The 23,866-nt window shown below is 44.2% G+C and overlaps 1 protein-coding gene across 1 annotated transcript in view; it reads right to left on the bottom strand.

Moving 5' to 3' along the window:
- The window catches only part of LOC146856778 (protein CEPU-1-like), a 927,479-nt gene that overhangs the window by 621,750 nt on the left and 281,863 nt on the right, over positions 1-23,866 (bottom strand). The gene's annotated exons all lie outside the window — the stretch shown is intronic.

Raw genomic sequence — 23,866 nt, 5'->3', positions numbered from 1 at the left:
CATACCTCACTCCTTAACCCTGGAATAACCACCACCTGCATGTCAAAGCGTCCGCCTTAGTTCTTGAATTCAATAAGAAACTGTAGCCCTGGTTCTTCACTTAGCTCAGACCCTGGCTCGGCCCATACAGCTCTTACTTCAGCACCAGTATACCCTCCTAGTTGAGTTGTGTGCTAGACAAATACACATAACTTAATTTAGCATAACTTACTATGCAGGACATTTAAAACAGCCTCTCTCATCTCACATTTACAAAAAGTAGTCAGACTTGCACTTCGCAAAACTGGTAAAGTAAAAAAAATATTGTACAAAGATGCAAGGCAGACCTCTAGACAAATAGTCCTCAAAAAATAAGTTTGACAGGAAATACCTCCAGCAAAATCCCATTTTTAGATGGAGAATTTTCTTGTCAGCAGTCTCAGAAAATGTTTCTACACGACACTTTGAGGGTGTGGTAAATTTAGTTTAAGTTGCATGATTAAAGTATTTGTTAGTTTTGTTGACTATTAATTGAGAGTTCAAATGCATTATTTATGTGTGTGACTGGTAATAGGAGAGATCATGGATTCTCATGATATCTCATTAATAGCAGAGAAGGATAATGAAGGTTCCTTACGATGGCTAAACCGAACTCATGCGCTCATTATTTTGCTTCACATTAAAAAATGCCCTGGTGACATTCACTTGCCTATTGGAACTATTGATGCATACATGAAAATGTGTTTCCCTTCATAACGTCGCCAGTTCTAGGCTACAACATAGTACTTACTTTTGTACTTTGCATTTACATTGGATTCAAATGAATATGTCTTCAGAGGTTTCAGATGGCGTACACATTGTATACAATTCTCTTGTAAGCTTCCAATTTGAAAATTGTCTGGTGATCATAGTTTAGTGTTCCCTTCTCCACTAAAAATTCACCACCTAATTTATGGCAGACACGCAAAAACGTAAAGCTTCAGAATTGGTCGCACTTGAAGAAATTTTAATTGGCGGGTGATGCAGCAACCACATTTCGAATTGTGGTCCGAGGTCCCAGAACACATAGCAACTAAGGCTACCTCACTTGCATTATTCGTGACCAAAATGGAAGATAAACCTGAAGGGTGAGGAAAAATGTATAAGATTTTCTTTTTAATATGGGCAGTGTTTGTGAAAATTATTTGAAATTGCATGCTTCACAAAATGCAATTGGCAATGTCTCTAGTAAAAACTGCATGCAGGGATATAGCCAACATGCAAAAGCAGTGGTTGGAGGGAAGCAGTCTCTGGGCCACAGTTTGGTAAACATTTTATGCTCAAGTGACCCTTTTTTAAGGAAACAAATCTGTGGAGTTGCACAACTGTGACATCTCTTGCGATTTTGCGCATTTCGCATAACATGAAATTCAAACATGTGCTAAAAATATTTATTGGGCGTAATAAAGGTATAAATGTAGGTATATCTGTTGATTTGCCTTCTAAACTGAAGATTTTAAAATCAACGGGTACATCTTCTGTCACGTGCCTTTAAGGTGTACTGCCCTGCGTGACAATTAAGAGTTTAATCTCTGATAAAATCTCACCAAAACTCGCAGTGAAACAGATGATACAATCCATGCACGAACTAGAGACAAGATTTTGGGGTACTTATTTTCAACATTTTTCCATAATAATTCCTTCTGCACTCACATTTCAATAAATTAACTACCACAAAAGCAAGAGCAACTGTTTTTGTATCGTTGGCATGATTCCGCAATGTTGTCGCATACCATCTCATCTGCTCAGCTATGCGCCCCCAATGCCCCCCTCCCCCCGCACTGCGGGGGGCCTTTGTTGCGCAACTTCTTTACGCAGACATTTCCTTCATCTTCACAAAACATTCCGGTATCCCTCTGTCTTGTGCGGTCTGGGCTCCGGCTCGGCTCCCAGCAGTGCCGAGCACACGCCTGTTAATGAAGCCATGATCTCGTTCAGCCAGGTTGTTAGCCGGAGATAAGAAGCCGAAACAGAGGCGGAAACAGCAGTACCGCTCGCTCTACCGGTTTCCAGGGAACTGCGGCTTTTGTGAGAAGCGAAGAACACCGGCTCTTAATTAAAGCAGCACACAATCAGGTTTCATGCCTCACCTGCGTCTGGACCTCACAAGCCTCGCCATTTTCCCAGGCCTTTCTTGTTGAATCTTATTCTTCTTCGCCTTTCTTTCACTAGAATTATTTCGGGTTGCAAACTTAGCTTTAACCCTGTATTTCTACATTCCACCGCAGATAAGGCTGTCTTAGCTCTCCTCCATTTTCTATCTTAATGTTTACCTCTCAGTATTTCGCTCACCATTTTCTTTTCATTCAATTCCCATTTTCTTAATTTCCTTTCTTCTATATATAAATTTGCTTCCTCGCTCCATTGGTATTTCTGTAACAGCCATTCTCCTTCTTTCTCTCTGTTTGCATCCCCTATTATGGTATGTATTTTTATGCTATGTTACATGCACTTGTATAGCGTGCTAATTACCTGTGAGTATATTTAGGCACTTAGTGGGTAAGCAGGTAGGTAGGCCGCTGTCGAAGGTTAATCGAAGAGCCAGATTCTCTGCTTCTTATGAAATTCGAGAAGCAGAGGAGATTTTAATGTGGTGAGGGAGGTCATTTCATGCTTTGGGGGAGAGATAAGAGAAGGCACGGCCTCCAGCTGTGGCTTTGTGGATGTGGGGTATGCTTGCCAGTGAGAGGCCGGCTGAGCAGAGGTGCGGGGGTGTGTAGAAGCATATATGGCTGTACAGGTATGCAGAGCTGGTGTTGTAGAGTACTTTGCATGTGTGTGTATGAGCAGTTTGAATTTGGTATCTTCGTGGAATGGAACCCAGTGCAGTTCACGGAGTTGTGGCGTGAGGTGGGTACGGCGAAGGAGGTTGAGTTTGAGTCTTGCAGCAGTGTTTTGAATGGTCTGGAGTCAGTTGAGTAGCTTCTTAGTGTGCTCCCGTGATCTTGTCTGATGGGGATCAAGGTCTGAGTAGCCGTTTTTCTGGTGTTTTCAGGTAGCCATTGGAAGACATGTTGTAGCATCCTGAGATGTAGGAGGAGGTGGTCACATCGTTTACTTGAGCTGTCAAGTTGAGCTTGTCATCCAAGATGATTCCCAGATTTCTTTCATTTGTAGTGGGGGTTGGTGAGGGTCCAAGGTTAGCAGTCCATCAGGTGGAGCATCAAAGGGACGCTATATTTTCCAAGATCACTACTTAAGTTTTATTTGTGTTCAGTTTGAGGCAGTTGGTTTTCATCCATGAGTTTACGGCAGTCTTGAATGTGGCAAAGTTGGTGTTCTTGGTGGGTGTCTTGTCCAATAGGAAGAGTGCCTGTTGGGCATCATCTGCGTATGAGAGTATGTTCATGTTATATGATCTGATAAGGTCTGCTAGTGGAGTCATGCAAATGTTGAATAAAATTTGGCTGAGGGATGATCCTTGGGGTACTCAACAGACGAGGTCCTTGGCCTTAGATGTGTAGAGTGGCAGGTTGGTGCTTCATGTTCTTCCTGTGAGGAGCGAACTGATCCAGTTGTGGGGTGGTCCTAGTATGCCTGTCTCTGGTAGTCTTCTGATCAGGGTAGGGGTGGAGACTGTGCCAAGGCGGCAGCGAGATTGACTAGTGCAAGGGCTGCTGTGTCTCCACAATGTAGGATCATCCTGATGTCATTGGATGATGTGATGAGGGTAGTCTCAGTGCTGTGGTTTGTGGTCGCAGTAAGAGAGACTTGTTTGATTATGTTTTTCCATTACTCTGGTCGGGTAATGTAGAAGGGAGATCATTCAGTAGTTTGCTAGTTGTGTGGGATCTGCAAGGGCTTCTTTAGCAGTGCATTGAGCATCACGTGTTTCCAGGCATCCGAGAAAATCTCGGACGTGATAGAAGTGTTGAAGATGTGGGTTAGGACTCTGCTGATGATAGCAGCTTAATGTTGCAGATGAGACAGGGGTCTGTAGGTGCCCTGGAGTGGATGGTTCTCATGATGTTAGCCGTTTCTTCCATGGTGAGTGTTTCCCAGGCCATTAGGCTTTTTCTGTGGGTGTTTGATAGTAAGCCGGAGGTGATGGTGCGGGGGTTCAGTTGACAGTCAAAGTTGTTTTATATGGTTTTGATTTTGTCTCTGAAGAAGTCCGAAATGTTGTCATATACTGCTTGCCAGAGGGTGATGCAGTTGGTAGTGGAAGCTGGTGAGGAAAAGTCTTTGATGATTATGAAGATTTTTTTCCCGTTGTTGGGCTTGTTGTCTGCGCATTCAGCTAGGGCCTTCATTTTGGTTTCTTTGACTTGTTTGTAATAGCATCTTAGGTCTGTCTTGTATGTATTTTTGTCATTTTCCAGGCAGTTTGTTCGCTATTTTCTTTCAGCCGCGGTCGGTAGTAGGAGTAACTGCAGGGCGGTGACATGGGGAGGGGTAGGGTGGGGGTAGTAAACTATGGATTACGGAGGTTTACAGGTAAGTTAACATATAAATTAATAAAAACAAATTTCATTGCGTGCACTGCATCCCCAAATGCGATGCAGTGCACGCAACGAAATTCGTTTTTATTAATTTATATGTTAATTTACCTGTAAACCTCCGTAATCCATAGTCTACTACCCCCCACCCTGCCCCTCCCCCTCCCCACGTCACCGCCCTGCAGTTACTCCTACTACCGACCGCGGCTGTTTTCTTTCAATTGCTTGCAATGCTGTTTAGATGTGGCGGGTTCCTGGTGTACCAGCTCGCCTGCTTTTCTATTCTTTTCTGTGTGTCATGTTTATGGGGTGCCAGGGAGTCGAGAGTCCATTCTTGCAGGTTTTTGATGATTATTAGGTCATTGGTGGAGGTTGGTTAGTTCAGGCCAGAGTGTCCAACCAGATGGAGTCCTGGATGCTGTTCAAGCTTCATTTAGACATGTTTGTGGTGGTGGTTCTTGTTAGACAGGGAATGCTGATACGGAATTGGATGATGGAGTCGGAGGTCTAGATGAGCGGTGTGGTTGCTGTGGTTTCAATGTTGTTAAAGGTGTTGAAGACAGGGTAGATGGTGTCCCCTGCAGAGTGTGTGGGGTCAGTGATGTGTTGAGGCATTCCCAGGTTCTCTAGGCTCTCAAGGAGTCTGTGGTATTGGAGTCACTCTTGTCTTCAAGGTAGCAGTTGAAATCTCCTCGTAGAATGTAGTTGCTGGAGTAAATGGCAAAGGGAGTGATGAAGTTGGAATTGTTGTAAGCAAAAGAGTCTCTAGGTCACAGAGGTAGATATATGAGAGTTTTGATTATAGTGTATTAAGCTGATGTCTGTAGATTGAAGTTCAGATGCTCCATGTAGGGGGTTGCGGCTTCTGTGGTTGTAGTACAGTTGAAGGAGTCCTCGAATATGATTGTGATTCCTCCTCCTAGTCTGTGTTGGTGGTCTTGGTGTAAGAGTCTGTATACAGTTGGAATGGCTGCAGCAATGTGGGGTGCTGACTCAGGTGTCAACCTTGTTTCCGTAAGGAAAAGAGATCTAGAGCATCGTTGTGTAGGATGTCCTAGATTTCCATGGTGTGTTTGCTGAGTGAGTGGATAATGAGGAGCATGCATTAGAGCTTGTTTTGGGAGTGTGTGTTTGTAGATGAGTGTGGAAGGAACACTGTCGAAAAGTGGTGCAGGCTTGGTGAGTGTTGCAGGTGAAGTGGCAGTGGGTCAGGCGACGGCTCATCTTGTGTGGTGCAGTGGGGTGTAGTCACAGACCATGGATGGGTGCCCGGGCTCAGAAAACCAGAGGATTTCTGAGGAGTAAAGTGTGGTGTTGGAAGGGCCAGGGTTTGTAACACTGGGTGCAGTCCAGACATGGACGGGTCCAGATGGGCTTGCCCTTGGCCTGCCATCCATGTGCCAGTGGCGAATGCGCACTTCAGCGACCATTATTGAGACCTTGGGAGGGAAGAGGAGAAAAGGGGGCTATGGGCAAGGCTAGACTAGAGTGCAGGAAAGAGCAGCAACACAGGAGTAAACTGTAAGGAGCAAGTAACGAAGGGGTATGTGAGGGAGGTGGGAGATTTGGAAAAACAGAGCTCATGGGAGGCAGAAAAGAAATGAAATGAAATGAAAACAGCATTTATTGGGTGCGTAGCTACCCAGGGGCATCCCAGCGCTATGGCAGTAGCAGAGAAAGACAGTGCAGCACACTTAAGGGAAGAGCCAGGTCTTCAATGATTTCCGGAAGGCTAGATGGCTGGTTTCCCTCCATATGCAGAGGGGAAGGGTGTTCCACAGCTTAGCAGCATTGGAGGTGAATAGACAGCCGCCACTTCTGGCCCTCTTAATCCTGGGAACAGCAGCCAGATGTAAATCGTCAGAGCGCAGCCGTCTATTCGCCACATAAGACTGGACTATGGAGTGGTTGATCGTCGAACCATTCACAGTTAGCATCTTGTGGACAATGCACATGGCCTTAAAGTTAGCTCTTTCCTGAACAGGGAGCCTGTGGCTGGACTTCAATGCGGGCTTTGCGGATTGCCAGTTCGAGATCCCCATAAGCATCCTTGCAGCGCAGTTTTGCACTGTTTGGAGCTTTGTGAGGGTCGAGACCGGAGCTCCGAGCTAAAGTGCATCCCCATAGTCCAGGCGGGAAAGAATAAGTGCCTGTACCATAAGCTTTCTCGCTCCGAAGGTGAGAAGTGGAAGCACTTTACTGAGCATCCTGAGGATGCTGTAACAGGACGCAGCAACCTTCCGTGCTTGGACCATAAAGCTGAGATCCTGATCCAGCCAGATACCTAAACTCTTCATCTGGGTCTTAGGGACAGGGACGGGGCCCATACAGGCTGGCCATTGAGCATCTGCCTTGAAGAGAGATGGATTGCCAAGGAGCATCAACTCGGTCTTATCACCATTTACTATGATTGATTCATCCATTTGACTACCTCTTCTAGGCAGGGCCGAAGGCCGATAGAGGCATTTTCAGAGTGGTTTAGTGCTATGACCAGTTGGGTGTCGTCAGCGTAAGTCACTTTATGAACCCCAAATGGGAGCACGATCTGTGCAAGTGGAGTCATATAGACATTTAAAAGGGACCGACTAAGGGATGACCCTTGGGGGACTCCACACTGGAGAGGCAGAGGTTTTGAGGAGACATCACCCTCAAAGACCAGGGCCGGATTGTCTACCGGGCGTTTTGATGTGCTGCCGAGCTGGGGGCTGATTTCACTGTGGGGGGGGGGCTGATTTCGTTGATGGGGACCTGCATGTGCTCCTAAATATGCTCCTAAAAATGTTAGAGCTACCCCAGTCACCCCCAAACCTCTGAGTCGATGAATCAGAATTTGGTGGTTGACCGTGTCAAAGCCAAAGGCAGCGCTAAGGTCCAAGAGGATAATCGCTGTTGAGGCTCTTGCGTCAAGAATCATTTTAGATTCTTTGACAACTGCCAACAGTGCAGTCTCTGTTCCTTGACGCGGGCGGAAGCCCGTTTGGGAGGGATGGAGGAGGTTGTGGGATTTCAGATATGTCAAAAGTTCTGTGTTGACATGTTTCTCAGCTATTTTACTAATCCCTGGGAGGAGCAAGATAGGGCGGAAAGTACTCAGTAGATCTGGATCAAGACTAGGTTTTTTCAAGAGAGGCTTTACCATCGCTCTTTTCTATAGGGGCGGGACCACTCCAGAGCAGAAGGCAACAAGAGAGGCAAAAGGAAGGCAACAAGAGAGAGAAGGCAAAAGGAAAGAAAGACAAAAGGCGGAGGTCCAAGAGAGCCAAGGTCAAAGAGAGAAGCACAGGCACAAGATAGAGAACATGCGCAGATGGGGAGGCAGGAGCCTCAAGGCTGTGGCGCCCAGTCTGTGAGGGCCTTTCACCGGTCAGAAGACTGGTCATGGTAAGTCAAGGGGCGGGGTCTTGATAACTGCTTAGTGGCTGGTCCAGACTGCAGCTGCCAATAAGTAATCCCTGGGAGGGTGTAGAGGGAGGTGGGCTGGAATAGACTGGAGTGCAAGAAGGAGCGGCAGCAAGAGAGGAACATGTTGGGGGAAGAGGGAGGGTGTGTGGGAGGTGAGAGGGAAAACAGAGCATAGGGAGGCAGTGAGCGTCAAAAGGAGTCTTAAAAGAGAGCACAAATGTGCAAGAAAATGGTGAGAAATGGCACAGGAAGGTAACAGAAGGGTGAAAAATTGTGAAAACAGTGCAAAGGGGCAGAAAAAAAGTGTAAGAAAAAGCAAAGAGGCACAAAAGGAAGAGCGAGAAGTGAGAAAAGAGCAAAAGGAAAAATGGCAGAAAGAAAGAGTGCACAATAGCAAGATAAGGGTGAGAGAGAGCATGAGCAGGAAGAAATGCACAAAAGAGAGCATGACCAGGAAGAAATGCACAAACCAGTGAGAAAGAGTGTAAGAAAAAAAGCAAAACGCCACAGAAATGCACAAACGGGTAAGAATGAGTCATGACAGAAAGAGAAAATGGTCACAGAAGCTTGTGAGACAGTGTGCACAAAAAGAACTAAAGGTAACCCACGTGGCAAAAGGAAGGCAACAAGAGAGATTAGAAGACAACAAGAGAGGCAAAAGGCAAGAAATGCAAAAGGCAGAAGTCCAAGAGGGATGAGGATGAAGACAGAGTCAAAGGCACGAGAGAGAATGTGTGCAGGAGAGGAGACTAGAGCCTCAAGGTACTGGAACTGGGTCCGTGAGGGCCTTGACCAATCCGAAGACTAGTCCAGGTAAGTCAGGGGGCAGGGCCCTGAGCAACTGCTTAGTTTTCAATTTTTTCTATTTCTCTGCAAAATTTGCTGTTTTCCTAAAAGTACCTATGTTGCTGTCTTTCCTAGAACTATCTCAACGTTTCTATAACACTATCTCAAAGGAGCAATCAAAATCGCTTGAATAACTTGTTCTTCTCTGTCGGAACCAAAGCCATGACCTACCTGCTAATCACTAAGTTTCATTCTTTCACTAGGGTTGTCTAAGATCCATTATTTTTGCATTCGTTTCTCCGGCACTGTTTGTTAATCTCCCCTCATTTCTTTTTTTCCACCTCTGGTTTATTTTTATTTTTCATCAACTAGCTCCATATATACACTTTCCCTATATGTCTAGTGCTTAGAATGATCCTTTGGTAACAAAGCTCAACATGGTAAAAGTTAGACAAAATGCAGAAAGCCTTTGAGAGGACCAGAATATATTATAGTCTCCACTTAAGAGGAGTGAGGAGCAGAGCCACCTGCAATGTGGCAGCAGCAGGGAAGAAGGACAGACTCTATCCTGAGCTCCACCATGGACAAGTTTAGAACACAGGCGGACCATAATGGGGCAGCTGTACAAATAAGAAAGGATTTATCTTCTAAATTCGTCATAGTCCAGACTCCAACACATGGGTAGTCGTAACAGAACACTGGAATGAATTGCCACCCTCTATGCAAACAGAAACCGCACCATCTAACCAACAGCATCCATCTCTAAACCCAACCATCACTACACCAATGTAACAGAAGGCTGAACCATATTTCTGTTCCTTTTGAACATCTACCACGGCCACATGACTCAGCGGATTCAATTTACACAAAGGACAATCAGATCATCCTCAATTTCCAACGCATCACTTATAGTGCAGCAACGAGGCTTGAGTGTTTCTTGACCACCATCAAAGACTGTATGATTGTTAACCATCTTCAACTCAACCAGGAAAAAACTGTGGAAACTGTGGAAACTGGCCATTCCCTGAATGAATACAGTGTAAAGCTTATGAATATTCTGGAGGCAGACCTCACCCTGGAACCCCAATGGATGCTGTGGTGAACCCCTCTATGCATATGCTCAATAAATTGACTTAAATGTTCCTCCTCCTTTGTTCGTCATCTAGAGTCCAAGCCACTGCCACTCTTATGCTTGCTAGCCTGGACTACCTAAAAATCATTTAACGAGGTACATGAAAGTTCGACCTTAACAAACTGTAACAGATACTAGCTCTGTGGCCCACTAATCCTCCATCTTAAACCCTGTGATCAGCATACCCCAGTACTTTTGACTCACTGGCCTAATTCCAGCCCAAAGTTACAATTGCTTATTTATCCACTACCATCTCGAAAAAATGCTTTGAGAAAATGGCATGGAATCCTGACTAACAAAAACAAATTGCTAATAAGTGAAGAAATATTGATAAGCAATTTGCTCTGAAAACAATTCACAAATCAGAACACCAGAATTATTCAGCACCAAAAACAATCATTTTTTCAAGAAAATCGATGTTTGCACGTCTACTTACAAGGATTCTTACCTCACATTCTGGAGAATTAGAAAATTGTTTTTGTTTTTTAGTATGAACACTTTGTTCTGTTTGTAGCCAGAAATGTCACTTTTTTTCAGAGCCCCACTAACTGAGACAGATAAATGCAGGCAGGAGTAAAATATATAGGCACATAAAATATATATTCACATATTTCCACTTCCACTAAGGATAATACACCGAAGCAAAAAGGATTTGATGACTTCTCATGAGCAATTATGACAGGCCTAATTGTTTTCCATTAAAGCAATAATGGAGTGAATTTTCTTCTAAACCCACCTTTTAATTTTCTTTAAAGGTGGTGTTTAACAGGTGTTTTTGAAGCAAATATCTATGTGGTGCACATTTTCCGACTTGCTTATTTTTAACCTCATAAAGTTTTCAAAGGTGAAAATATATATTGATGAATTTGCAGAGGTGAAAACGTAAAATGTTTTCCAAATATAGTCACAGGCATGAAAGTGGTACATTCAAAGATCAGATGTAAGCCTCCCTCCAAATTAAATAAACATAATTCAAAAATGTTTTAAAAAAAGGCAATCACGTTTCTCCCAACCCTCTGAATACCAATAATGCTCTTGCTTAAAATCCATTTACATGCAACAAATCCTTGCACATTGGTCAGGTGTCCTTGTCATAAGGAGTTTTCGGATATGAGGATCTTGGATACTTCAATTAGTCAGAAATGATGGACACTTATGAAGAGTTAGTCACATAATCAATGATTTCATTTAGCTCTGAAAGTGACCGAAATGTGCCTACCAGCCCTTCAGTATTTTAGGTTCAACAAGATTCATGGAGAGCAGTTCCTGGCAAGGCTCAGACCACTGTAGGTCACCACCATCTATTTGAAGGTTACAATTTCTGAGTGATTACAAGTAAGATACCACCCTCCACAACGTCTACATCGCAAAAACAAACACACCCAAAATAAAGAAAAATCTATGCAATTCAACCCGCACAACCAACTATTGCTCCTGTGATTCTACAACATCCTGACACGTGTCAATGTCAACTCCAGCATATCTCAAATTACTTTTTGTAATTATACTTTTCTGTAGCTTTCACAATGTACTTAGGGCCGTATTGTACCAAAGTGACGACCTGTCTCCTTCATTTGAACACCACACGCTTGTCAATGGATTCCTCTTTCCTATTTGAAAGTAGGAGAAGTGTACCTCCAGTGTAGACAACAATCTGATGGTTCCCGTATGTTACCTACCGGATAATCATATAGTGCAGGTAGATCCCCTACCTCTGATTTTAGGAATGCTCATAAAAGCATGAAAAGGTTTTACGAAACAAGACAAGAAGAAGCATGTTTTTTGTATAGGAGTCCGACTGACTCCCACTATTTACCCTAACCGAAAATGTTTTCCCTTTTTTAAGACTTGAAAAACAATAAAGCATGTCAATCATTTTCTCAATGGTCATTTGTGCCAACACCTACAACATATGGGAAGCAGACTGCCACTGACCTCATCATGGGCTGATTACGTAAGAGTGGTTTATTCGTCTTGTGCCTTTGGTCTAATCGCACACAGAAAGGTAGAAAACAATCCAGCAAGAAAGACGTGTATAAACTGTACTCAAACCAAATACTCTACACGGGAAGAAAATCAAAATCTTTAGGTAGATCATAGAGTTGAGCATTTAGCCCCTCGGCTAGCCAAAACATCAGTGGGGCAACACAATCAATGGGATAACGGGTAAAAAACAGGGAGGAGGGTGGGAGTACTTGCAAGACTAAATAGTGTCATCCAAGGAGTAGGACGGATCTAAGATCCATAGACTGGCCACAGTACACCTATAAAAGGAAAGGGGAGGGGAGTCATTTCATGGAGTTGGAAACTTGAAGAAACAGGTATATCACTAACTGTATTCCCATTACAGGATCATACCTGAACACACAGTAGAATTCAACCGTGTTTTTTGAGGAGGAAGTTTAAGGAAGATATTATGCAAACTTTTTATTTCACTTGGAATCTAAACAGGTAAGCTATTTGTTGTAAGCGATTCCCAGAGGATGTTAACAAATAGAAAATGGTTCTGCCCCAACACTTCTGACAACACTCTTGGGTGCGCAACATGGGCTGTGTCATGACCCACTTTGCTGACTCAGCGTAAACCAAAGCTCCTGTTTTTACGCGTTCGCACTTTCTAAAGTGCATTGATTGAACCTGATAACTCACAGAGTTAGAACTTGATTTGCAGAGGACAAAAACAGCGAGGAAGATTTACATATTTTTGTTTTGGGGCTGTGCCGCTCCAAATCATGCACTAACTCAGGAATAATATGTTAAATACATGCCCTTTAGACAGTGCAAGTGAATAAAAACAGTTGATGCACTCTACCCTGAGGCAGCGCTAGTCTTCATATGATGATCTGAATGGGGCATATTATGAGCTGCGCTGCCTCAGTGCAGAGCCAAGCTCGTTTCTTTGCGGTTGAAGAGTCTAAAGTTCATACATATAACTCAGAATTTCTCCTAAATATAACATATAATGCAGGCAACACAAGTTGAAAACATTGAGCAGAGGTTGCCTCATAAGAAAAAAAATGTATGCTTCCATCTGCGTTGAGACAAAGCAGTTCTTCATGATAGGACCCTTAATTGAGAGATACACACACAGATACAGATACAGACACACACATAGACACACACACACACACGTATATAAAGATTTAGGATCTGAGAGATAGAGATGTTACCAAGTAGATATTGGGACTACAAATTACAGTAAAAATGCAATCTGTATTTGAAATAAATATATAAACTGATTCGTGTACTAATAAGCAGGCAGCAATGTATACACACGGAAAGAGAGAGGCTAAGAAAAACTCATATAACAAAAAAATACAACTAATAGCACAACCTTTGCTCTCAAACTCTGACTCTTGATATAAACTGCTCAAGTGTGTCTGTTGATCTTGACACTCCCATATGTATTTAATGAGCAGGTTATTACTTAGAGAGTGTATTTAGTCATTTAGTATTTTTAAGGCGCTGATCCTGGTACTTTAGTGTCTTCGAGGTAAAAAAAAAAAAAGATTGTTTACTGCACAGCTCTAATCAAGCAATTATAAGAAAGGAACACATCTAAATTAGGAAAAGACACATATAAAGAGAACAAACTACAGGCAGCAGGCATTCACTGCGGCACAAGCATCCTCACGCCGGATAGGACGTGTTACAGACACTCAGTAACCATAAAAAGCAAACATTCGGCATGTGATTTGTTTCTTACATTTGCTCTGAAAATGTAACTAGATGTATCGCCGAGCTGCAAATCTGCCTCCACCTCTCCTCCCCCTTCCTCAGCAGAAACACAGACAACAACTGAAGATCTGAAACAATCTCTTTGATTGTCTCGACACGTACATACACACCAATTCCAAACGCTGATTGCTTTTATAAGTTAATTGGAAGAATATAAAGGAGGCCCGAGGGGAATATCATCAGAGAGGAGGAAAAAAACCCAGTCTGCAGCAGAAAAAACAGGACAGCACTCCGCCAGTCTCGCAGAGTGCTGCCGCCAGCCCAACAATCCCAGCGCTGCACCACTCTACAGCAGAGATGGCTGTCCTAGGAAGGGCCACGGCGGCCTCACATGCCGGATTCACCACCAAAATAAATGTACATGCAATGCATTCGAATAGAAATGATTCACTTGTAAGTTATGTTTAAATGCTAATATGCATCCGAGCATTCTCGACCTATGGTGGACACCCCTGGTGGGGCTCTCATTTGGACTTCTCATTTGATTTCCATGTAACATGCTAATCAATAAAACTTCATGGAAAATTACTTGGACTCGTCCTCTTTCAGCATACTACATTCCCATGCATGCCCTACAGAGCCTGACAAACACCACCCCAAAACCTGCTCTTTTCTTTTTCATCATAATCTCACTTGAAATGAGGCGCTCTGCTGCACTACTCCCGGATTTAACACACTGCTGATAGCTAAATCAGATATATGACCTGAAAATAAAAAGTAAATATGAATTTGCCTTTTTTTTTTTACATTTCTCTTTTTTTGGCTGCCCGAGTACAGTCTCTTTTTTGCAGTTTTGATTGTACGTCCACTCTTCACGCATGTCTACTGTAAAACAGCGTGTAAAGCAGGCTGTTTTCCACTTTAAGCATATGATGCATTATGAAGGAGATGTTATCTTGTTAATAAATGATCAGCTGGAGACCTGATGCGTTGTACGTGTCATGAAAGATGTATCACTGAGTTTTCCAACAAGGTTTTAGGCAGCCGCAGGCAATCTCTGTGCCAGAGGGACAATGATGCCATGCCCGGTCCTATCTTGAGTGTGTGGAATGCATGTATGCTTGAGGGTTTCTGGGGGCTTACACGCTCCTGATCCCCATTGCCATCCTAGGTAAGAGGGGTGATGTTTATCTGCAGCTGACTGTCTGCTGTGGACTGACTGCTGGACAAGAGGTGTCGAGCCATGCGATTCTAGAATGCTATAGGGTATTAGCTTCCTTTTGTGGGAGCTCTGGGTCATAAATTGAAGATACTCTCGTAATTCTCTTGTAGTTAAGTGTCTGGGACGTAGGGTGCATGACGGCTGAAAAACATGCATACAAGTATCTGCTGGAAAACTAATCGTAGCTCTGTCTTTGTGTACCTACCTGCCGCAGAGCCTAAAATGGGTCTGCCCAGGTAAGTCTGTTGTCACCATGGGCTTTCTTCTCTATCTTCCAACATTAGCTGCCATTTTAGGTTCCATGACCTGCATCTTTGGGAGGGTAGAGTTGGCAAGATTATGTTTAGCAGAACTCTCACTAGCCTACTGTCTGGAGACGATAGTGTCCCGAATGGGTAAGCAGCTCATGCCGGATAAATAGAAAGGTGTGATGGGAGCCCATCCTTTCTCATTGGCCCTAGTGATGGAGTATCGTGGAGCCTGCCCTGGGTGAGTGCTCCAAGCTCAGAAGGGTAGGTGCGTGTTTGGGGCATATTTTCCTATGGGATGAGGAAGGTGGCCTAGAGATCTTAAATCTTGAAGACAGTGGCATAGTAAAAGCTCTCTTTGTGGTCAAAGTGCTAGAAAACTGTGCTATAAAGGCCTCGGGCCAGAGATTTTGGAGTGAGGAATGACAGTGAGTTTCTTGATTATGACTTGATAGCCCTCATCTAGAACCTATTTTGGAACCCATTGAAAGGTGCTTTTTTGCAAGTTCATTGTTTTTTTTATAATTCAATACATTTTTTTATTTTCTTTTTACAGAAAATCACCATCAGTGAGGGATAAATTAACACAGAATAAAATCTGTATCACCTTCCAAACCTCGCCTGCCACCATTCTATAGGTATAACTGCATTAAGGTTGTGCAGTTTGATCGACTATAACAGGTGTGATAGTATTAGCCACCAGGGTGCTAGTTTTTTGGGAAGGATCGTTCTATGAATATTCTCGCGAGAGGATCATTTGTACTCTTGCATTCCTGGACAGGTGAGGGACTTGATGTCTTGGGCAAACTAAAAGATACAAAAGCATCGCCTTTGAATATCTGAACTCCTGCCTGCTTCCTGCAATAGTATAAGAAATCTTTTCCATTCTCAATGTGCCATTGGGGTATCAGTCCACTGTTATAGGAGAGTCTCCCTTTCTCAATATGCACAGTGATTTTTGTTTTGTGACAGGTTATAATGATGACATCAGGCTTCCAGCACCTCTTCTAGTTGCCCACTTTAGTTTCTGGCACCCATCCTGGACGGACTGGCTGTGCTGAGGGCAGGGCAGTGAGTCTGTGATCTCGGTTATGTCACCTAGAACTCCTTTCCAGAATGTACGAATCTTGGGGCAGGGCCCTACGGCTTGCGACAAAGAACACATACCTCCGTATCCACTCCAACAGCTGCCGGAGCATGAGTCAGAGTGGTGCAGTTTGGCTGGTGTGTAATGCCATATATGATATTTTCATACGAGCGTCCATTGGGTTGATACTGATGGCCCCCTTCTGTTTCATAAACTTTCGAACGACCACAGTTTTCAGTTCTGCTTTATATGCTCAAATAATTTAATACTCCTTCTGTCTAAGACGCCCCCAGGCTTTATACTCCTGTCCACCACGCACTCTCAGAATGCCTTTCTGCCTAATCCTGTATGAAAATCAGTGTTGTCGAATGCAGGGGTAAAGGGACTCGATAGGTAGTGCAACCCTTCTTAATATCCACGGCATCACACGTCACAGAATGTTTTTTAAGGACACTTGTGTTTGCTCATTGAAGGGTGAGTCAAGTGATGTCTTCATCCAGGGATAAATGTAAACCGTTTGGGAGATATGATGCGAGAGGATTTCTGCTGAGGTTGAGGATTTAGGTAATCACACTCAGCTTTCCATCATTACAAAATTGTGTGATCTTGTAGAAATCACTTTACTTTCATGTTTCTCCTCTCTCGTATTTGTCGTGTGTATAAACAACTTACTTGTCAGTATTAGGCCCCGCATAACAAGTGAATGCTTGCATTTTCAGACTTACTGATGCAAAGGTAATTTTCTACAAAGAAAATGCATAGACTACTAAAGTGTCATTATCTCTAGAGATTGGGCACATTAGTTCAGCTCCAATAATATCCTTTTAAAATTCACCACATATGTAACTGAAAATTTTCTCAAATTGACAACCTATTCGTCAGGGTTTTGAAGAAAATGATGAATGATAGGAAATTATTCTGAGAGATAGCCAAAAACACGGAGGATGGAGGAAGATTGGGATGGGGCAGACTAGGAAAGGCGAGAGATAGAAAAAGAGGAGACGTATGGAGGGAAGAGTGGTGGAAATACTAGAGGAATGAGGGAGTGGCAGATAAAGGGGCAAGATTAGGATGGAAGGAGAGATTAGCATAGGATGGAGGGAGGGTGGAGAGAAGGATGGAGGCAATGAAGCGAATGGGAACCCAAAGCAGCACTGGAAACTTTCTCGGAATAGCCCCTGGGAAGCAGTGCCTGAGTCCAGGAGGCTGGAGACACTTGCTTGTTGGTTTTGCTACTGGGTGCCCCCACTGCTGCAAAACCGTCCTCCACCCTTCCAGCCCTCCGGGGAAATGCCTGATGCCTGGTACGGCAAGTCCTGCCCTGGTATGAAGGAAGAAGGATGGAATATATGAATACATGGATGAGAGGTAGGTATCGGATGGATAAAGGCGCAGTCAGATGATGAATTGAACATTTGTGATAAGCTATACTACCAACCAGCATGATTGCCCACTTTTAGTTAAAGTTCAATTACTGATGCAAAATAAAAATCTCCTCTGACACTGAATTTCTATTCTGAGGCTCCTGCAGCCCCTGAGTCACAGTGTCCTCCAGCCTTTCATGAGAGCCCCTACTCCTCAAGGGGACCCCCATTCAACCCCTGGAATATCCTGTGAGATATGGAAAACTGTTGCGATGTACGTAATTGCTATTTTAATACAATGTGAATTACACTTTACTTTAATGTTATATCAATATATGTTAATTACTCAGGATAAGTTTCCTTAGAGGCATATCCACTGTTGGTACGTTCCGGGACGTCCCCTCTGCACTTGGGTTGCCCTGTGTCCCTGGAAGGTGGCTTTAGAATGTTGTGACAGAGAGAGCATTGATGGAGAGAGGAGTGAGAAATAAAGGACTAGCAACTTACCTTCGTGTGGGTCCTTCTTCATAACACTGGCGACGATCTGCGTAAGGGGGCAGATGTACCTCACTCCTCCCCTTCTGACTTACTCCATCAGTGGTGGTGTCACGTCGTGATAGAATCTCCTGCTGTCCGTGAGCTGTGACAAGATCCCATTGATCCTTTGGCGGTGGCGTGTACACGTAGTCGATATCGGCCTGTTCTCGGTGGCGGCAACTAGTCACTAGAAACACCGTTAGCGACCTGTGAGGAGTCGAAGCGCGGACGCCGAATCTCTCCTCAGACTGGACACTGGTGCCGAGCAAATTGGTGTGGGGGCGCCGATTCTCACCTCTGTGAGAGACGTCATAATCCTTTCCTGTCACGATCCGTGTGCAGCGGCGGCTCCAGTTCCTGTCAGAGAAGTACGCAGCAGCGGCTCAAGTTCCTGTCAGAGACTGTGCGCAGATGCGGCTCGGAGACGTTTCCTCAACAAGCGCCGTTGCCAAGCTACGGCACGAAGCTTTCGAAGCTGCCGAAGTTCCCGCATGAGGTTGACTGAGTCCAACGCCGGTAAGGTGATTCGTCGTTTTCGGAGGCACGCACTCCATGGCGTGCCTACTAAATTCTTCGGTGACACGCACACCTCATCAAGGCTTTCACCAATTTAAACTTTTATAAGTTTAGCGGGGAAAACGTATACGTCCACGCCTTCATGCATATATTCTGACACTTTGCTGGACGTCTTCCACCTCTGCGTGTCTAGGCACTGTTCGGTGACACGCACACCAGTACTGACATACCTTGGGTCTTCTCGCAGTACATTTAACAATAAACTGTCTCAGAGAGTGGAATCATTTCGAAAAACATATGAACTTAAGGCAGTTATTTCTTTTCTATGTGTAGCAGTGGGTGCCTAAGTTTCTTAGGGTTAAAATTCCATTAGCATCTACTTCTGTACACAATAGGTTAGTCATGGTATTACTACACCACCAAGCTCGACTAGGCAAGTTATACCTGTAGCCTGTAGTGGGATGTAATCGCATTTCTCTGCCCTCGTGTCATGCAACTTCTGTGTCTTGTACTGTGGCAATCATATTAGTCAATTTAAATCTGCACTGGTGTAATTCCTCGTACGTTAAGGCACTGATCACGCATTGGTTACATGTTGGGCTAATCACATATGTTCACATAACATGCGCCCTCCGGTGCCACGTCAGTGTTTTAACACAGTTCATTGCATCGTCCCACTATGGCGGCTGCTAGTATGCTACAACCTGCACCGTTCCTAAACGAGATGGGGGAACCGACTATTCCATGGGAAGATTGGGAGAAAGTTTTTGAATCTTACCTAGTGGCAATAGGAGGGGAAAAATTCAGTGCTTTCAGGAAACAACATATCTTGTTACACAATTTGGGTTCAAATGGAAGGAAAATCTTCGAATCTCTGCCGGAGCCTGAAGGAGAGGAAGAAGATGACGATGCATATGATACAACGTTAACCAAATTGCGAAATCACTTTGGGGATAAGATAAATGTAGTCTTGGAGAGACACAAATTTTTCAGTCGTACACAGGGCAAGCACGAAAACGTTTCAACATACGTCGCGGTTCTCAGAGGTTTAAGTAAACTGCGTATTTTCAATGAACTCAATGATTCACTGATCAGAGATCAGTTAGTACGCTGTACCAACAGCAAAGAAATACAAAGAAAGCTATTGGAAAAGCAACCGGACCTAACAGAAGCTATCAAAATCGCCAAGTCGATTGAGCACACTGCAATCTGCATGAAAGAAATAAATTCAACGGACTCCAGTGGGCAGGTTGCTGAGATAAATAAACAAGAAGAAGAAACAGAAGTGTGCAAAATTAAACACGATTCAGCAAAGAAGAACGAAGGTTGGCGGGGGCAAACGGCAAACTCAGAAAATGGAAAGTTCAAATGCTACCGTTGTGGAAGCAACAACCATTTGGCGAAGGATCCCAACTGCCAGGCAAGGCATGCTTGGTGCAGGAAATGCAATAAGAAAGGGCATCTTGCAAGGGTTTGTGGATGCTTCCCCAAAATTGCGGGGGGAAGCCCAGCCACCACGACGCCAACACAAGTGAAGAAAATAATTCTACAAGTGAAGAAGAATGAGATTCAAGCGCTCCAAAGTTATCCGGTATGCGAGGTGACCCTCGATGGAAAGAAGGTGAAAATGTTCGCTGATTCGTGCTCACCTTTCACATTAGTGAATTTTGCAGATTGTCAAGCTATCCTAGAGAAAGGACAAGACAAGCTGGATGAAGCCGACATAGCTCCGAGTGGCTATAATAGAGATCCCATACCCATGAAAGGGATGTTTAAGTCACTCATTTCGTTCAAAGGAAGACGAACGGTAGGCAAAGTCTACGTAGTGGAGAATGGTTCGAACCTACTGGGGTGGCAACACCAAAGGCGGCTGGGCATTAAGTTGGACCCGAATCACCCAGAACAAGTAATGATAATAGACCCTCCAGGTCAGAGCGAGGACATTGCTAGCGACTTCCCGGAGGTGTTTTCTGAGAATCTAGGTCTGCTAAAAGACTTCCAGCATAAAATTCAACTAAAAAAGAATGCCAAACCAGTGATCCACAAAACCAGACCCATTCCACACCTAATGTGGGAACCGTTGAGGAAGGAGCTGGAGAGGTTAGAAAAAATGGACATCATCCAGCCAGTAGATTGCTCGGAATCGGTTGCCCCGATTGTAATCGCAAAAAAAGGTCATAATCAGGACATTCGCATATGCATTGACCTCCGCGATTTAAACAACAGCATATTAGTGGAAAAACATCCTTTACCACGCATACACGAGATGTTAAGCACCATGGGAAGGGCAAGTTACTTCAGCGTCCTGGATCTCTCCATGGCATATCACCAAGTGGAACTCCATCCAGAATCCAATGCACTCACTGCATTCACCACACCCATGGGCAACTTCATGTTCTGCCGCATGCCGTTTGGGTTGGCCTCTACGGCAGGGGTCTTCCAAAGAATTATGCAGCACATTTTAGAAGGGGTACCGAAAACGCTTTGTTTTCAAGACGACGTGCTGATATATGGGGCGAGCAAGGAGGAGCATGATCAAGCGTTGAGACAGGTGCTAGCTAGATTCAGAAATGCAGGACTCACACTGAAAAGAGAGAAGTGCCAGTTAGGAGTGGAATCAGTGGAGTACATAGGACATTGCATTTCAAAGGAAGGCTTCAAACCCAAGCACTGCCTGGTGGAGGCGGTAAGAGATGCACCTGCACCTACAAACAAAGACGAGCTAAAGTCATTTTTAGGATTGGCCGAGTACATGGCAAAGTATGTAGACCACTTCTCAGATCTTACGGCCAACCTGAGGGACCTCACAAGGAACAACACACAGTTCACATGGGCTGAGGAGCATGAGAAGTCATTTTCAAAAGTAAAAGAAGGTATTCTATCTGCTCCATTCTTATGCAACTTCGATCACAGCCGAAAGACTTTCCTCACAACGGATGCCAGTGGGAAAGGATTAGGTGCAACGCTGTCACAAATCATTGAGGGAAAGGAGAGAATTGTCGCATTTGCGTCAAGGTCACTCACAAAAGCAGAACAGAATTATTCAGTAGTAGAGAGAGAAGCGTTGGCTTGCTTTTGGGGGGTGAAATATTTCAGATTCTTTCTATGGGGCATCCAATTTTGTCTGCGCACCGACCATAAGCCTTTGGTTTTCATGTTCAATCCAAAAAACAGTCCATGTAACACTCCCCGCATAGCGAAGTGGTTGTTAGGCTTGGAAGGGTTTTGCTTTACACTTAAATATGTACCGGGGGTTCAAAATGTAGCAGCTGACTTCTTATCTAGAAGCCCCATTGACAAGGAAGAACAGTTTGAAACACAGGAATACCCAGTCTTCCAGCTCAATCTAGACACCATCACCACACAAGAGTGGCTAGAAGGCATGAACTCTGACACCAACATGACACAAATCATTAATTACACCATACAAGGTTGGCCCGAGTCTTCAGACCACATTAGCGCAGAGTTGAGAGCGTTCTGGGAGGTAAGGGTAGAGCTTAGTGTAAACCAAGGCGTCCTGTTTAGAAACGAGAAAATAGTCCCACCTGAACCCTTGAGGGGCAAAATAATCGATTTGGTACACGAGGGCCACTTGGGTAGAAGCCTGACGAAAGCAAGGTTGCGAGAGAGGTATTGGTTCCCCAAGATGGACTCCCTGGTAGAGGCAAGGGTGAGAAGTTGTACCATATGTTCCAACAGTGACAAGTCTAGACTAACAAGAAAGCCACCTTTGTCACCCGTAGCGGTACCAGACAGGCCGTGGGAGAAAGTTGCATTAGATATCATCGGCCCACTCAACTGGAAAGGGGTTGGAAAACTGTTTGCATTGGTCATAATAGATTATCACTCCCACTGGACAGTAGTCAAAATGGTCCATCAGATAACGACCATATCGGTAGTCCAGTTTCTGAAGGACACATTTGCCCAGGAGGGCATACCGTCCTCAATAGTGACGGTCCAATTCACATCCCATATCATGACTGAGTTCTTGAATAAACTCGATATTACTCACCTAAGAACAGCATTGTACTGTCCCAGGGCCAATGGACAGGTGGAGAGAATGAACCGCATGGTCAAAGGGTGCATTCAGTTAGCGGTGGTGAACAGAATACCAACCGAACAGGCATTACAGGAGATGTTATGGGCGTATCACACCACTCCCAATTCAGTAACGGGAGTTTCCCCATTTGCTGCGATGAGACGGTGGAAACCAGGCACCAAATTCTTCCCATACTGGTTAGGAGGGGGATCCCAAGTCACAAGAAACACGCACATTTTCAGGGAAAGAGTAGACGCTCATCAAGGCAAATACAAGGCCCAATATGACAACAAACATGGGACCAAAGATCCCCAGTGGAAGGTGGGAGACTGGGTATGCGTCAAGGTGCCGAAGAGGTACGAAGATGAGACAAAATTCACAGAACCCATGCGAATAAAAGACTTAAGAAACAACACAGCCATACTAGATAATGGCCAAATGTGGGGCATGGACAGGTTAGCTAAACCACAAAACACACACAGCCAACCTAGTGCAGAAGTGCAACATAACCACGACATCGAGGGGCTACCTGTCACACGTAGATCATGCGGGGCTCCAGGGTGGCACAAAGACTTTATTAGATATAAGTAGAAAATGTATCTGTTTTGCTGTTCACCTTTCCCTCATCGTTAAGGGGGATGATGTGTTGCGATGTACGTAATTGCTATTTTAATACAATGTGAATTACACTTTACTTTAATGTTATATCAATATATGTTAATTACTCAGGATAAATTTCCTTAGAGGCATATCCACTGTTGGTACGTTCCGGGACATCCCCTCTGCATTTGGGTTGCCCCGTGTCCCTGGAAGGTGGCTTTAGAATGTTGTGACAGAGAGAGCATTGATGGAGAGAGGAGTGAGAAATAAAGGACTGGCAACTTACCTTCGTGTGGGTCCTTCTTCATAACAAAAACCAAGGGGTCCCTCATCATATTCTGCAGGGTGGGCTCATCATTTTGCGTTTCATTATTGTTTTCATGCAGAATAGCCAATCATGTGGCTCTTTGAGGACTGGTTCCATCATGAAATAATAGAGTGAAAATCATATGAATATGTCCACATAGCACAATACTCCCAGGCTTGAATCCTGTGATGCTCAATTTATATAAATCTTTCATCATTAAGTTAAGTAACATGGTCAGCCGTTTCACAAGCCTGTTTCCACTAGAGTACACTTTAGAATCAGCACCTTCAGTTCCAATGCTACATACACAGATCTTTGAGCTCAGCATTACCCTGGATTTGATTTAAGCCAATGAGCCTAGAGATACAAGAGCAATATATATTTGCAGTACATGAACAGTCTTGTAGTTGGTTTCATTTTGCTAAAGCTTCATCAATGTACTTGATCTAGAATTTTTTCGTGTGAAAGAGAGGTTTATTCACTCTGACCCA

The sequence above is a fragment of the Triturus cristatus genome, chromosome 3_2, assembly GCF_964204655.1.
Source record: "Triturus cristatus chromosome 3_2, aTriCri1.1, whole genome shotgun sequence".
NCBI classification, from domain to species: Eukaryota; Metazoa; Chordata; class Amphibia; order Caudata; family Salamandridae; genus Triturus; species Triturus cristatus.
The sequence above is the reverse complement of the archived record's forward strand: the minus strand, read 5'-3'. Positions and strand labels throughout refer to the sequence as shown.